Here is a 12,613-nt window from a genome sequence, read left to right as displayed (position 1 = left end):
TGCTCAGTTTCTGGCCCATCAGATGAATCTCAGTGAGAGTGCTTCAAACCCAGAAGGACATAAGGTCTCCTGAAATTCATGCAGCAAATGACCCTGCTTCAGTTAACTTGATATAATAATACAGATCCAACACCTTCTGGTCTAAGGTTTATTTTAGTCCTATAATTTTTAGTGTGAGTGCCTTGAAGGCTAGTTCATTGATTACATCTAGTGCAAAGCGCATTACAACAGTAGGGGAGGTTGAAACACTTAGACTACTTGGTTAAAATACTCCGGCTTATCATGTCTTAAGATCCTTCCAGAAATGATATTATATATCAGTAATTATGGTGCTACTTTGCAAACCACCTTTAAAAATCATTAATTGACATTGTATTTTTAAGTACAACACACTACTTCTAGGGTTATGGTAATTAATCTTATAGAAAAAATGAGACAAATTTGAAGTCTAAAAGTCATACACAGGTTGCTTTTATTTGCAATTGTGTTGCATTTTAATGTTTAACACACATTTCAAGATTATATTTTACATGGGTAGCTTCAAGATTTTATGAACATTTAAAAGCATACCTATTGTTACAAATAATTATGTCTTAGTTACAAATGAAATCTCTAATTCTATGACTAGATCTTTCTATGACTTTCAAACCATTTAGTGGATGATGACAGCTCATATTACCAAATTGGGTGGGATTTTATTTCTTCTTTACTACTAAGCCAAAGCAAGGCAAATTGTCAAGAATTTTTATTTTCTAAGCTGTCTATATATTGGGTACTCAGCTAGGTGTCTTCCCATTACAAGGACCATTATGCTTCTACATTTACTGTATTTCCAACTTGTTTTCTCCCAAAGCATCCATTTAAAGAAGTTTCACAAACTCTGCCAACTCTTAATTTTTCATCAGCTGCATTCTTTGGGTTCCATTACACCATTGTCTTCTCCCTTTCCACCTCCTTCCAGAAAAATCCCATCACTTGGAAATTCATCCACATGGAGATTACTTTAGCTTTCCACATGGAGATTACTCAGATTTGGGGCTCACACCTCATCAGTAGCCTCTGCCCCTCTGATTGATAGCTGAAAGATGGATCAAAAAACCTCAAACAAATAAACATACTCTCAAAATGTTCATGTAAATATAGCTCAGGAGTCCAGTCAACTTTTCATTTCTGATCATTTGCACTCTTTGGGTTGCACTCCACTATCATAATACCTATGTGTCAAGCACGGTCATATTCTTTTTTAGTTTTTGTTGTGTATGTGTTATTTTTTCTTGTTAAATTGTAAGCACCTTGAGCACAAGAACTGTATCTCCTTTTCTTATTTGTATTGGCAGTACTTATCACAGTGCTTGACACATAGTAGGAACTTAATAAATATTTATTGAATTGTATTTTAATTGTATCTCTTATTGGACCTGATAAGTTAAAAAAATAAATGTTTTAAAATCTTTCCTGAAATATTGTATCATCAAGAAGATTTTAGGTTTTCAAAAGTATGCCAACATATATTATTTTATATAAATAAGTCTTATATTGTCTTATAGTATACTTAATATAAATAGAATAACCTTCAGAAGTTATTTATTAGTATCTAATAACAACTATAGGACAGCTAAATAGCACAGTGGACAAAGTGCCAGTTTTAGAATCAGAAATACTCGTGTTTCTTAGTTCAAATTTGTCCTCAGACACATAATAGCTGTGTGTCCCTGTACAAGTCACTGAACTCTGTCTCAGTTCATCTATTAAAAACATGTTAGAAAAGGAAATAATAAAACAACTCCAATATCTTTGCCAAGAAAACCCCAAATGGAATCACAAAGTCAGACATGAATAAAATGCTGGAAGAGCAGTAATAGTAACTATAAAAAAAAAACCCAATAATATCCCACCCTCATTATCCTGATTATGGGTTGGGGGCAGGTGATGTATAACAAAGACTATTTACCTTGAGATTGCTACAATACCTCTGTAAAAAGAAAAGTTGTTTCCTTTGGGTTCTTTGGAGAACTACAATAGGCTTAGTATTTCTCTTTAAAAGTGCTGAGGAATATTAAGGGTATTATGCTTACTATATTTATTGATGCCAAAATGATCAGTCTGAACTGGAAGACAGTGAAACAGAAGATGCTCATTTATGTTTTGATATATCAGAAGGCTAGAAACATCAAAATAAATAAGATAAAGGAGTATATGATCATTGATTTAGGTTTGAACAGACTCTTGAAGGTCATCTAATCTAATTCTTTTTTTTACTAGAAAGAAAACTGAAGCTTGACAAGATTAAGAGATTTTTTTTTCTATAGTAAGTACAAAGACTGACAGTCAAACTCAGGGATTTTTTTACTCTAAAATTTTTCTTTACTCTGCTGTTAATGATGTGACCATCAATAATACAAAATATAAGTGCATGAACTAAAAATTGAATTTTTAAAATATTTATTGATTTTACAGCACAATCTCACCAGATATAGATAAGAAATTTCATCCTGCATAGTGTCAATACTAACTTTAGTTCAATGTTACATATCATATTACATATAACTACAAGGCAATAATAAAAAAACAAACATAAATATATTCCAAAACTCTATTTAGATGAATGAGAGCACAAGTTGAAGAGTCACTTAAATCCCAAAACAGAAAAGATAAACACTGAAAATTGCCTGGTTGATTCCATCAATAGAATAAGAAACTCTTAATCTCAAGGTCATAGATGTAGTCCTATATTGGGCACCCCTGCATTTAAAGAAAGCTAGATGATAGAGTAAGTAGTACACTGGGTTTAGTCAGGAAATCAGGAAGGTCTGATTTCAAACCCCATAACTTTGGGATAATCATTTATCCTCTTTCAACATTAATTTCCTCATGTGTAAAATGAGGAAGTCGGACTTGATGGTCATTGGACTTCCCAGCTCTTATTCTATCATATTATCTCTACTTAATATAGGCTCCTGAAAAATAATGCTATGCTTTGAATAAAATTGCTGTGTTGACTAGAAAAGGGGATAAGCATACATAGAACAGAATTTTGAAACTATCTCTTCAAACTATCACTTTTTTTCCTGAGACCAGATAAACAAAACCTAGATAATTAAAGCTGATATTTTCTATAACCATATTCTCACATCCACAAATTTATATATAGGTTGCTTCTATTGTCATGGTAAAAATAAATATAGGAGACAAGGTGAACATTTCTAAGAGCAATTAGTAAATTACTTTGGAGATGGTAGCTTTAGAAAATTATTGAAAACTTGTTAAATAATCAATTAACAATCATTGATTATATATCTAGGATGTTCTAGGCAATGTGCTGACACTGAAGCTTTAGACAGAAAAATTAAACAACCCCTTCCCTCAAAGAGATTATATTCTATTGATGCATATTTGTGGTATCATGAGAATTGTCAGCAATGTACTTTAAAAGATGCCTTTCTGATCCCTAACATAAGAAAAATTATATGTATATATAATATATGTATATTATATATGTATATATATATATATATATTTCATTTCAGAAGTCAAGAAACATCAAAACAAATAAGATCAAGGAGATATGATCATTGATTTAGGTTGGATCAGCCTGAACTGGAAGACAGTGAAGGTCTTGAAGGTCATCTAATTCATTTTTAGTGGGAAGAAAATTGAAGTTTGGCAAGATTAAGACATTTATTCTACAAGGACTGGGGGTCAAACCCAGGGATTTTTCTTTTCTAAAACTATCTTGAGAATACACACAAACACACACACACACACACACACAAACACATATATTTCTACTCTAAAACTATCTTGATTACATTGTAATCAAGATAGTTTTAGAGTAGAAATAATAAACAGATACTTTTGGAATTAGCAGTGACTTCATTGAGCAAGAGTGAAGGTCAATAATAGGTCTATATCACTAGATTTGTTGAAAGCATTAATTCTGATTGAGCCCATGAGATAACTAAGGTCATCAACCCTTTCACCCCCCCCCTTCATGAGTTTGCTTAAGAAGAAAAAAGTATTGAACAAATGACTGAGTCATATATAATTGTTAGTGGGAGGAAAACATTTAAAATACAAATTCAGCATCACACTCATTATTATCAGAAATTGCAAAGGAATTAGATATAAGTATAGACTGTTCAGTGACTTGATCAAAAGAACATTGCATCACTAAATATTGAAAAAATTTAGCACCTCCTGGAAACTCAGTATGATAATGATAAACAGAAGCTCTCTATCTTTCATGGACTGACAAGACAAATCCCTATATTACAATGATCTCATAATAACCTAAAGAACTTAACCAATAAACTGTAATGAAATTTAACCATTACATGGATGAAATTTTCCTCTGCAATTATCTGCACATGTCAGTGAAATTTTTAATATATGCTAATATGTAACCATGTGATACAAAATAATCAAAAGCTACACACACACACACACACACACACACACACACACACACATATATATATATAAAATGAAAAGGTTTCAAACTACAGAAACTTAGAAAAAGAGACAAGAATCATGTGAGAATAGAATGAGATACATATCATTCCTTTTACATTTATGTTATAATATTTAAATTAATATTTAATATTAGAGTCTACAGGGAAGAAATCTGCTTTCTAATACATTTAGTTCAAATACAGATATTAGTTATTTTATGCCTGTTTGCAATAATGCATATATATATATATATATATATATATATATATATATATATATAGCAAGATAGTGACTTTTTTGGTTCTATTTCTATCTGAACCACATGTTTAGTAAAGAAAGGTAAAATATATATAAAAATAAGAACTACTACCCAACTGATGAATGATCAAAGGATATAAACAAAGTTTTCAGAAAAAGAAATCAAAGCAATATATATATATATATATATATATATATATATATATATGTAATGCTCTAAATTACTTGATTAGAGAAATAAATACAAATTAAAATCACTGAGAGAGCACCTCAAGCCTTTCTGAAGTCATAAATGTTGGAGGGGAATAGAGGAAAATAAGTGCACTAATGCATTGCTGGTGAAATATTGGACTGATCTGATCATTCTGCAGGAAAATTTAAAAGTATATCCAAAGGGCTATAAAATTATGTATATCTTTGCTCCAGAAATACCACTACTACTAGGTCAACATCCTCAAAAGGTAAAATATCAATGAAAAGGACCCATGTGTATAAAAATACTTATAACAATTCTTTTCGTGGTGGCAAAGAATCAAGATGACATTCATCAATTGGGAAATGGCTAAACAAGCTGTTGTATATGCTTTTGATGGGATATTCTATAGGAAATGTTCTATAAGAAATCGCAAAGGATCATGGTCTCAGAAAAGCATGATAAGACCTCTATTAACCGAGGAAAAGTGAAGTGAGAGAAAGTGGGTGCTCATTGTATAAAGAAACATCAATGCTATAAGGATGATCAACCGTGAAAGACTTGACTACTCTGATCAATACAATAATCAATTCCAGCACAAGACAATTCCAAAGGACTCATTATGAATAAAGATATCCACCTCTAGGGATAGAACTCTTGAACTGGACTCTAAATGCAAGTGGAGGGATAACTTTTTATTTTTTGAAAATAAGGAAATTTACTTTGCAAAATTTAATATATATAATTGATATATTGTTTGTCTTCTGTGTAGGAAAGAGAGGGAAGGAGAGAATTTGGAAGTTAACATTTTAAATGAAAATCATGTTAAAAATGATGTGCTGAATAGTAATTGTAAGGGAAAAATACAAACAGAGGGAAGACAGCACAGAGGGCAATAAAGAATTAGTAATTATAACTTTAAATGTGAATGGGATGAACACTCTCCCTTAAAATGTAAGCAAATAGCAGAGTGGATTAAAAACCAGAATCCTACAATATGCTGCTTACAAGAAACTCATTTGAAGCAGAGATACATATAGAGTAATGGCAAAGGGTTGGAGCAAAATATATTTTGCTTCAGCTGAAGTAAAAAAAAGCAGGGGTAGCAATCCTGATCTCAGACAAAGCAGAAGCAAAAAGAGATAGCATTAAAAGAGATAAGGAAGGAAATTTTACCCTCCTAAAAGGTACCACAGACAAAAAAGTCATTTCTTTTTTTTTTTAGGTTTTTTGCAAGGCAAATGGGATTAAGGGGCTTGCCCAAGGCCACACAGCTAGGTGATTATTAAGTGTGTGAGACCAGATTTGAACCCAGGTACTCCTGACTCCAAGGCCAGTGCTTTATCCACTATGCCACCTAGATGCCCCATAATAAAGTCATTTCAATACTGAATATATATATGCACCCAGTGGGACAGCACCCAAATTCTTAGAGGAGAAGCTGAAAGAACTACAGGAAGACATAGACAACAAAACTCTACTAGTGGGAGACCTCAACCTCCCACTCTCAGATCTAGATAAATCGAGTAATAAAATAAACAAGAAAGAAGTTAAGGAGGTAAATAGATTGTTAGAAAAATTAGATATGGTAGACTTATGGAGGAAACTGAATGGGGTTAGAAAGGAATATAGCTTTTTTTCTCGGCATTACATGGAACTTATATAAAAATTGACCATGTACTAGGACATAAAAACTTAATGATCAACTGCAATAAGGCAGAAATAGTGAATACATCTTTCTCAGATCACAATGCAATAAAAGTCATATGCAATACTGGGCCAAGGAGATATTGACCCAGAACAAATTGGAAACTGAATAACCTCATTTTAAAAAATGAGTGGACCAAAAAACAAATTATAAAAAGAATTAACCATTTTATCCTAGATAATGATAATAATGAAACAACATAACAAACCCTCTGGGATTCATTCAAAGTGACTCTCAGGGGGATATATTATAGCTCAAAATGTTTACATGAATAAATTGGAGAAAGAGGAAATCAATGTACTAAACATGCAACTAAAAAATTAGAGAAAGAACAAATCAAAAATCACCAATTAAATACCAAATTAGAAATTCTAAAAATTATAGGAGAAATTAATAAAATCGAAAGCAAAAAAAATATTGAATTAATAAATAAAACCAAAAGTTGGTATTATGAAAAAACCAATAAAATTGACAAACCTCTGGTCAATTTGATTAAAAAAAAGAAAGAAGAAAACCAAATTGCTAGTATCATAAAAGAAAAAAGGTGAACTCACCACTAATGAGGAGGAAATTAAAGTAATAATTTGAAATTATTTTGCCCAACTCTATGCCAATAAATTTGATAATCTAAGTGAAATGGATGAGTATTTACAAAAACATAAATGGCTCAGGTTAAATGAAGAAGAGATTAAGTACCTAAACAACCCTATCTCAGAAAAAGAAATTCAACAATCCATCACTGAACTCCCTAAAACAAAATCTCCAGGGCCTGATGGATTCACAAGTGAATTCTACCAAACATTTAAGGAACAATTGGTTCCAAATCTATATAAACTCTTTGAAAAAATAGGGAAAGATGGCACTCTGCCTAACTCATACTATGAAACCAATATGGTGCTGTTACCTAACCGAGGAAGAGTTAAAACAGAGAAAGAAAATTATAGACCTATTTCCTAGATGAATATAGCTGCAAAAATCTTAAACAAAATCTTAGCAAAATGATTACAACAAATTATCACCAGGATAATACATGATGATCAAGTATGATTTATTCAAGTAATGCAGGGTTGGTTCAATATTAGGAAAACTGTTAGTATACTCAATTATATCAACAACCCATCTATCAGAAATCATATGATCATATCAATAGATGCCGAAAAAACTTTTGACAAAATACAGCATCTATTCCTATTAAAAACACTAGAGAGTGTAGCAATAAATGGACTGTTCCTTAAAATAATTATCAGTATCTATCTGAAACCATCAACAAGCATTATATTCAATGGGGAGAGGCTAGAGGCATTCCCAATAAGATCAGGGGTGAAACAAGTTTGCCCATTATCACCACTACTATTCAATATTGTATTAGAAATGTTAGCATCAGCAATTAGAGAAGAAAAAGAATTTGAAGGAATTAGAATTGGGAAGGAAGAGACAAAATTCTCACTCTTTACAGATGACATGGTGGTCTACCTGGAGAATCCCAAGAAATCATGCAAAAAACTACTGGAAACAATTAGCAATTTTAGCAAAGTTGCAAATTATAAAATAAACCCTCATAAATCCTCAACTTTTCTATATATGTCTAGCAAGATACAGCAGGAAGAGCTAGAAAGAGAAATCCCATTCAAAGTAACCTCAGACAATATAAAATACTTGGTAGTCTATTTGCCAAGACAGATTCAGAATCTCTTTGAAAACAATTATAAAACACTTTTCACAAATTAAATGAGATTTAAATAACTGAGCAAATAGCAACTGCTCATGGATAGGTAGAGCTAATATTAAGCTCTATTCTACCAAAACTAAACTATCTGTTCAGTGTCCTACCAATCAAAATTCCAAAAAATTACTTTAATGAATTAGAAAAAATTGTAAGTAAATTCATATGGAGAAATAAAAAGTCAAGAATTTCCAGGAGCTTAATGAAAAAAAGTGCAAAAGGAGGTGGCTTACCTGATCTAAAATTATGTTATAAAGCATCAGTCATCAAAGCTGTTTGGTATTGGCTAAGAAATAGAGTGGTGGACCAGTCAAATAGACTAGGTGTAAAAGAAGTAGAAGTAGATGCTTACAGTAATCTTCTGTTTGATAAACCCAAAGAGTCCAGCCATTGGGATAAAAACTCCCTCTTTGATAAAAGCTGCTGGGATAATTGGAAGTTAGTATGGAAGAAACTTAGATTAGACCAACACCTCACACCCTTTACCAAGATAAGATCGAAATGGTTACAAGACTTAGACATAAAAAACAATACTATAAGCAAATTAAAAGATCAAGGACTAGCTTACCTGTCAGATCTATGGAAAGGGGAGCAGTTTATGACTATGGAAGAGTTGGAGAAAATCACCAAATCCAATTAGATGATTTTGATTACATTAAATTACAAAGCTTTTGCACAGACAAAACCACTGTAACCAAGATAAAAAAAAAATGTAGCAAATTGGGAAACAATCTTTACAACTAGTGATTCTGACAAAGGACTCATTTCTAAAATATACAGAGAATTGAGTCATATTTTTAAGACAAAAAGCCAGTCACCAATTGACAAATGGTCAAAGGATATGCAAAGGCAATTTACAGATGAGGAGATCAAAATAATTCATAGCCATATGAAAAAATGCTCTAAATCATTAATTATTAGAGAAATGCAAATTAAAGCTTCTCTGAGGTACCACCTCACACCTCTCAGATTGGCCAATATGACCAGAAAGGATAATGATCATTGTTGGAAGGGTATGTGGGAAATCTGGGACACTATTACACTGTTGGTGGAGCTGTGAACTCATACAACCCTTCTGGAGAGCTATTTGGAACTACACCCAAAGGACAACAAAAATTTCCATACCCTTTGACCCAGCAATACCACTACTTGGTATATATCCAGAAGAAATGAAGAAAAAGGGTAAAAACATTACTTGTACGAAAATATTTATAGCAGCCCTGTTTGTGGCAGCAAAGTATTGGAAATCAAGTAAATGTCCTTCAATTGGGGAATGGCTTAGCAAACTGTGGTATATGTATGTCATGGAACACTATTGTTGTATTAGAAACCAGGAGGGACGGGATTTCAGGGAAGCCTGGAGGGATTTGCATGAACTGATGCTGAGTGAGATGAGCAGAACCTGAAAAAAACTGTATACCCTAACAGCTACATGGGAGTGATGATCAACCTTGAAGGACTCACTCATTCCATCAGTGCAACAATCGGGAGCAATTTTGGGCTGTCTGCAAAGGAGAGTACCATCTGTATCCGGATAAGGAGCTGTGGAGTTTGAACAAAGTTCAAGGACTAGTCCCTTTAATTTAGAAAAAAAAACAGATATCTTATTGTCTGATCTTGTTACCTCTTAGAATTCTTGTATCTTCTCTAAGTATATGATTTCTCTCTCATCACACCCAATTTGGATCAAGTACAACATGGAAAAAAAGTAAAGACTGACAGATTGCTTTCCATGGTGCATGGGGGTAGGGAAGGGAAGTAAGATTGGGGCAAAATTGTAAAACTCAAATAATATCTTTAATAAAGATTAATTTAAAAAACGAATCCCCTACATCTGTTTCCCTGGCTTCTTCACCATCCATTCACTTCTTAGTCTTTGGCAGTTGGGCTTTCAGTCTATAAGCCTACTCAGATTTCTTTCTCAAATGTTACCAATGATACTGTAGTGGAAAGCCAGAGGACTGTGTATAGTATTCTGACACTAACAATTACTATCTGGGTCACCTTATGAAAGTCACTTATTTCTGTTCAACCTCAGTTTTTCATCTGTAAAATAAAGGGTTTGGATTAAATGACAAAAATAGTAATTGTAAGATGTAAACAACATACTTAAAGATAGGTATAGGCGGAGTGGCAGCACCCATGGAGCGGCTGTAAGGGGGCGTGGTGGGGCACTCATTCTGTGGCCCTGCTGCTGTCTGAAAAGGGCCAGGTTATAGCAGAAGCTTCTGGACCAAGCACCAACCAATGGCTGATTGGAGTAGAGGCCTGGGCAGAAAGGATCAATGACATTGTGAATGAGGCCAAGAAGAAAGGAGGGATAAGCCTTGATAAACCATTGCACAGCCTGGGCCTGACCCTGAGTGGGGCAGAACAGAACACTGCAATGTCCATCTTGAGCAAACAGTTGAAAAGCACGTATCCTCACCTGAGTGAAAATTACTTCATCTCTACCGATGCAATGGGGTCCATCGCCACGGCCACACCCCATGGTGGTGTGGTGCTCATTTCCGGGACAGGGTCCAACTGCAGACTGGTCAACCCCGATGGCTCCAAGCATGGATGTGGTGGCTGGGGACACCTCATGGGTGATGAAGGCTCTGCCTACTGGATTGCATATTTGGCAGTGAAGACAGTCTTTGACACCATGGATAAGCTGGAGGTGTCTCCATATGACATAGACTACCTCAAACACGCCATGTTTACCTACTTCCAGGTGTCTGACCACATGGGACTCCTCACCCACCTCTATAGAAACTTTGATAAATACATGTTTGCAGGATTTTGCCAAAAAGTTGCTGAAGGTGCTGATCAGTGTGACCATCTCTGCCAGCATATTTTCAAGAAACCTGGAGAAGTGCTGGCCAGACATATACTGGCTATGTTGCCCAGTATTCAGTCGGCACTTTTCCAGGGTCCCATGGGCCTCCCCATCCTGTGTGTGGTCTCTGTATGGAGGAGCTGGGAGCTGCTAAAAGAAGCCTTTATCTCCACCCTGGCTGAGGGAAGGAAGACACAGAGAGCCTTCTCCCACTTCACCCTGCTGAAGCTGAAGTATTCCTCTGCCATAGAGGGAGCAAGCCTCGGGGCTAAGTCTGTTGGGCAGATGCTTCCCCTGGACTATGACCAAAATGTAGATTCCTTCTTTAAATACTCCTTACCTTAGTTCAGACAGGCCTTGCCACTTGGGGGCCAGTGGACATTAGACACCAGAAAAGGACAATGCCTTTGTTAATCAATAAAGGTAGCAAAATTTTACGGGTACTTTCTATGTCTGTTACCTCTTCACAGTGCTCAGAGGTAAGTCCAAACACACTCACATGATTTGAAAGACCCTTAGAAGATGTGGCGTCCAACCCATCCACAAAGAGTTCTCCAGAGGTGGTTGGGCAGCTGGCCACCTTGGGAGGCCAGCCATCTCACTTCTGGACCACTTCAATGGTTAAGGTGGTTTTCCTCATTTCAAACTTATATTGGCCTTTTTGCAACTCTCCTCTGATCTTTCCATGATTATCCTTCATATACTAGAAAACAGAGTTTCCTTTTCTCTTGCCAAACATGCCCAGTTCCTTAAACCAGGACTTCTTGAAAAGAATCTTTTACAAAAACCCTTTCCTCATCAAACCACCTCAAGGAAGGCAAGGCAGATGGGATTCTCCCCACTGGATATATCAGGACCCTCAGGAATATGGAAGAGCCTGCTGGGTCAGATGGCTAATTGGTGGCAGAGCAAGGACTAGAACTGATGCAGGGGAAAGATGAATTGTGAATGTAGAAATTGGATGGAGATGTAAATAATTGACTGGAAAGATATAGAGAATTATTATTGTAACAGAAACCATTTGTGATTCCTAGTCTAGTAACGGGAAGGGATTTCACGTTTTGCCCTCTAGATGAGAGGCAAGACACAAAAACCTGGGTTGGACTCCTGCTTAGGGCCACAGTCTTCTTGGACCTGTGCTCCTGCCAATGCTGCTTGGCTGTTTTTTCCCTCTCTTTCTCCTTTTCTATGTGTTGTAACTTCTTTTAATAAATTTCTGTTTTATTTCCCCCCAAAAAAGATAGGTATAGATAGAAAGATAGATCTTTCAATAGATGGATATATAGATTGGTCTATTCAAGACAAATATTGATAAAGGTAATCTTGTTCAGTCAAAAATAAATGAACAAAGAAGTAAAGCCGGAATATAAGAGAAGAGAAATTTTTTGGATAATTTTTCGGAAACTGGGAAGTTCTTTTACTTGCCTCAGGGTTCTTTGGGAAGCTAAAAAAACCCTC

At 34.8% G+C, this 12,613-nt stretch overlaps 1 pseudogene; it reads left to right on the top strand.

The window, feature by feature from the left end:
• The first annotated feature begins 5,345 nt into the window (after positions 1-5,345).
• LOC141505868 (N-acetyl-D-glucosamine kinase pseudogene) lies at positions 5,346-11,500 on the top strand (annotated as a pseudogene).
• Positions 11,501-12,613: the final 1,113 nt, after the last annotated feature.

This window comes from Macrotis lagotis, chromosome 1 (assembly GCF_037893015.1).
Source record: "Macrotis lagotis isolate mMagLag1 chromosome 1, bilby.v1.9.chrom.fasta, whole genome shotgun sequence".
Classification (NCBI taxonomy): Eukaryota; Metazoa; Chordata; class Mammalia; order Peramelemorphia; family Peramelidae; genus Macrotis; species Macrotis lagotis.
Note: the sequence above shows the minus strand (reverse complement) of the source record. Positions and strands in the feature narration are given on the sequence as shown.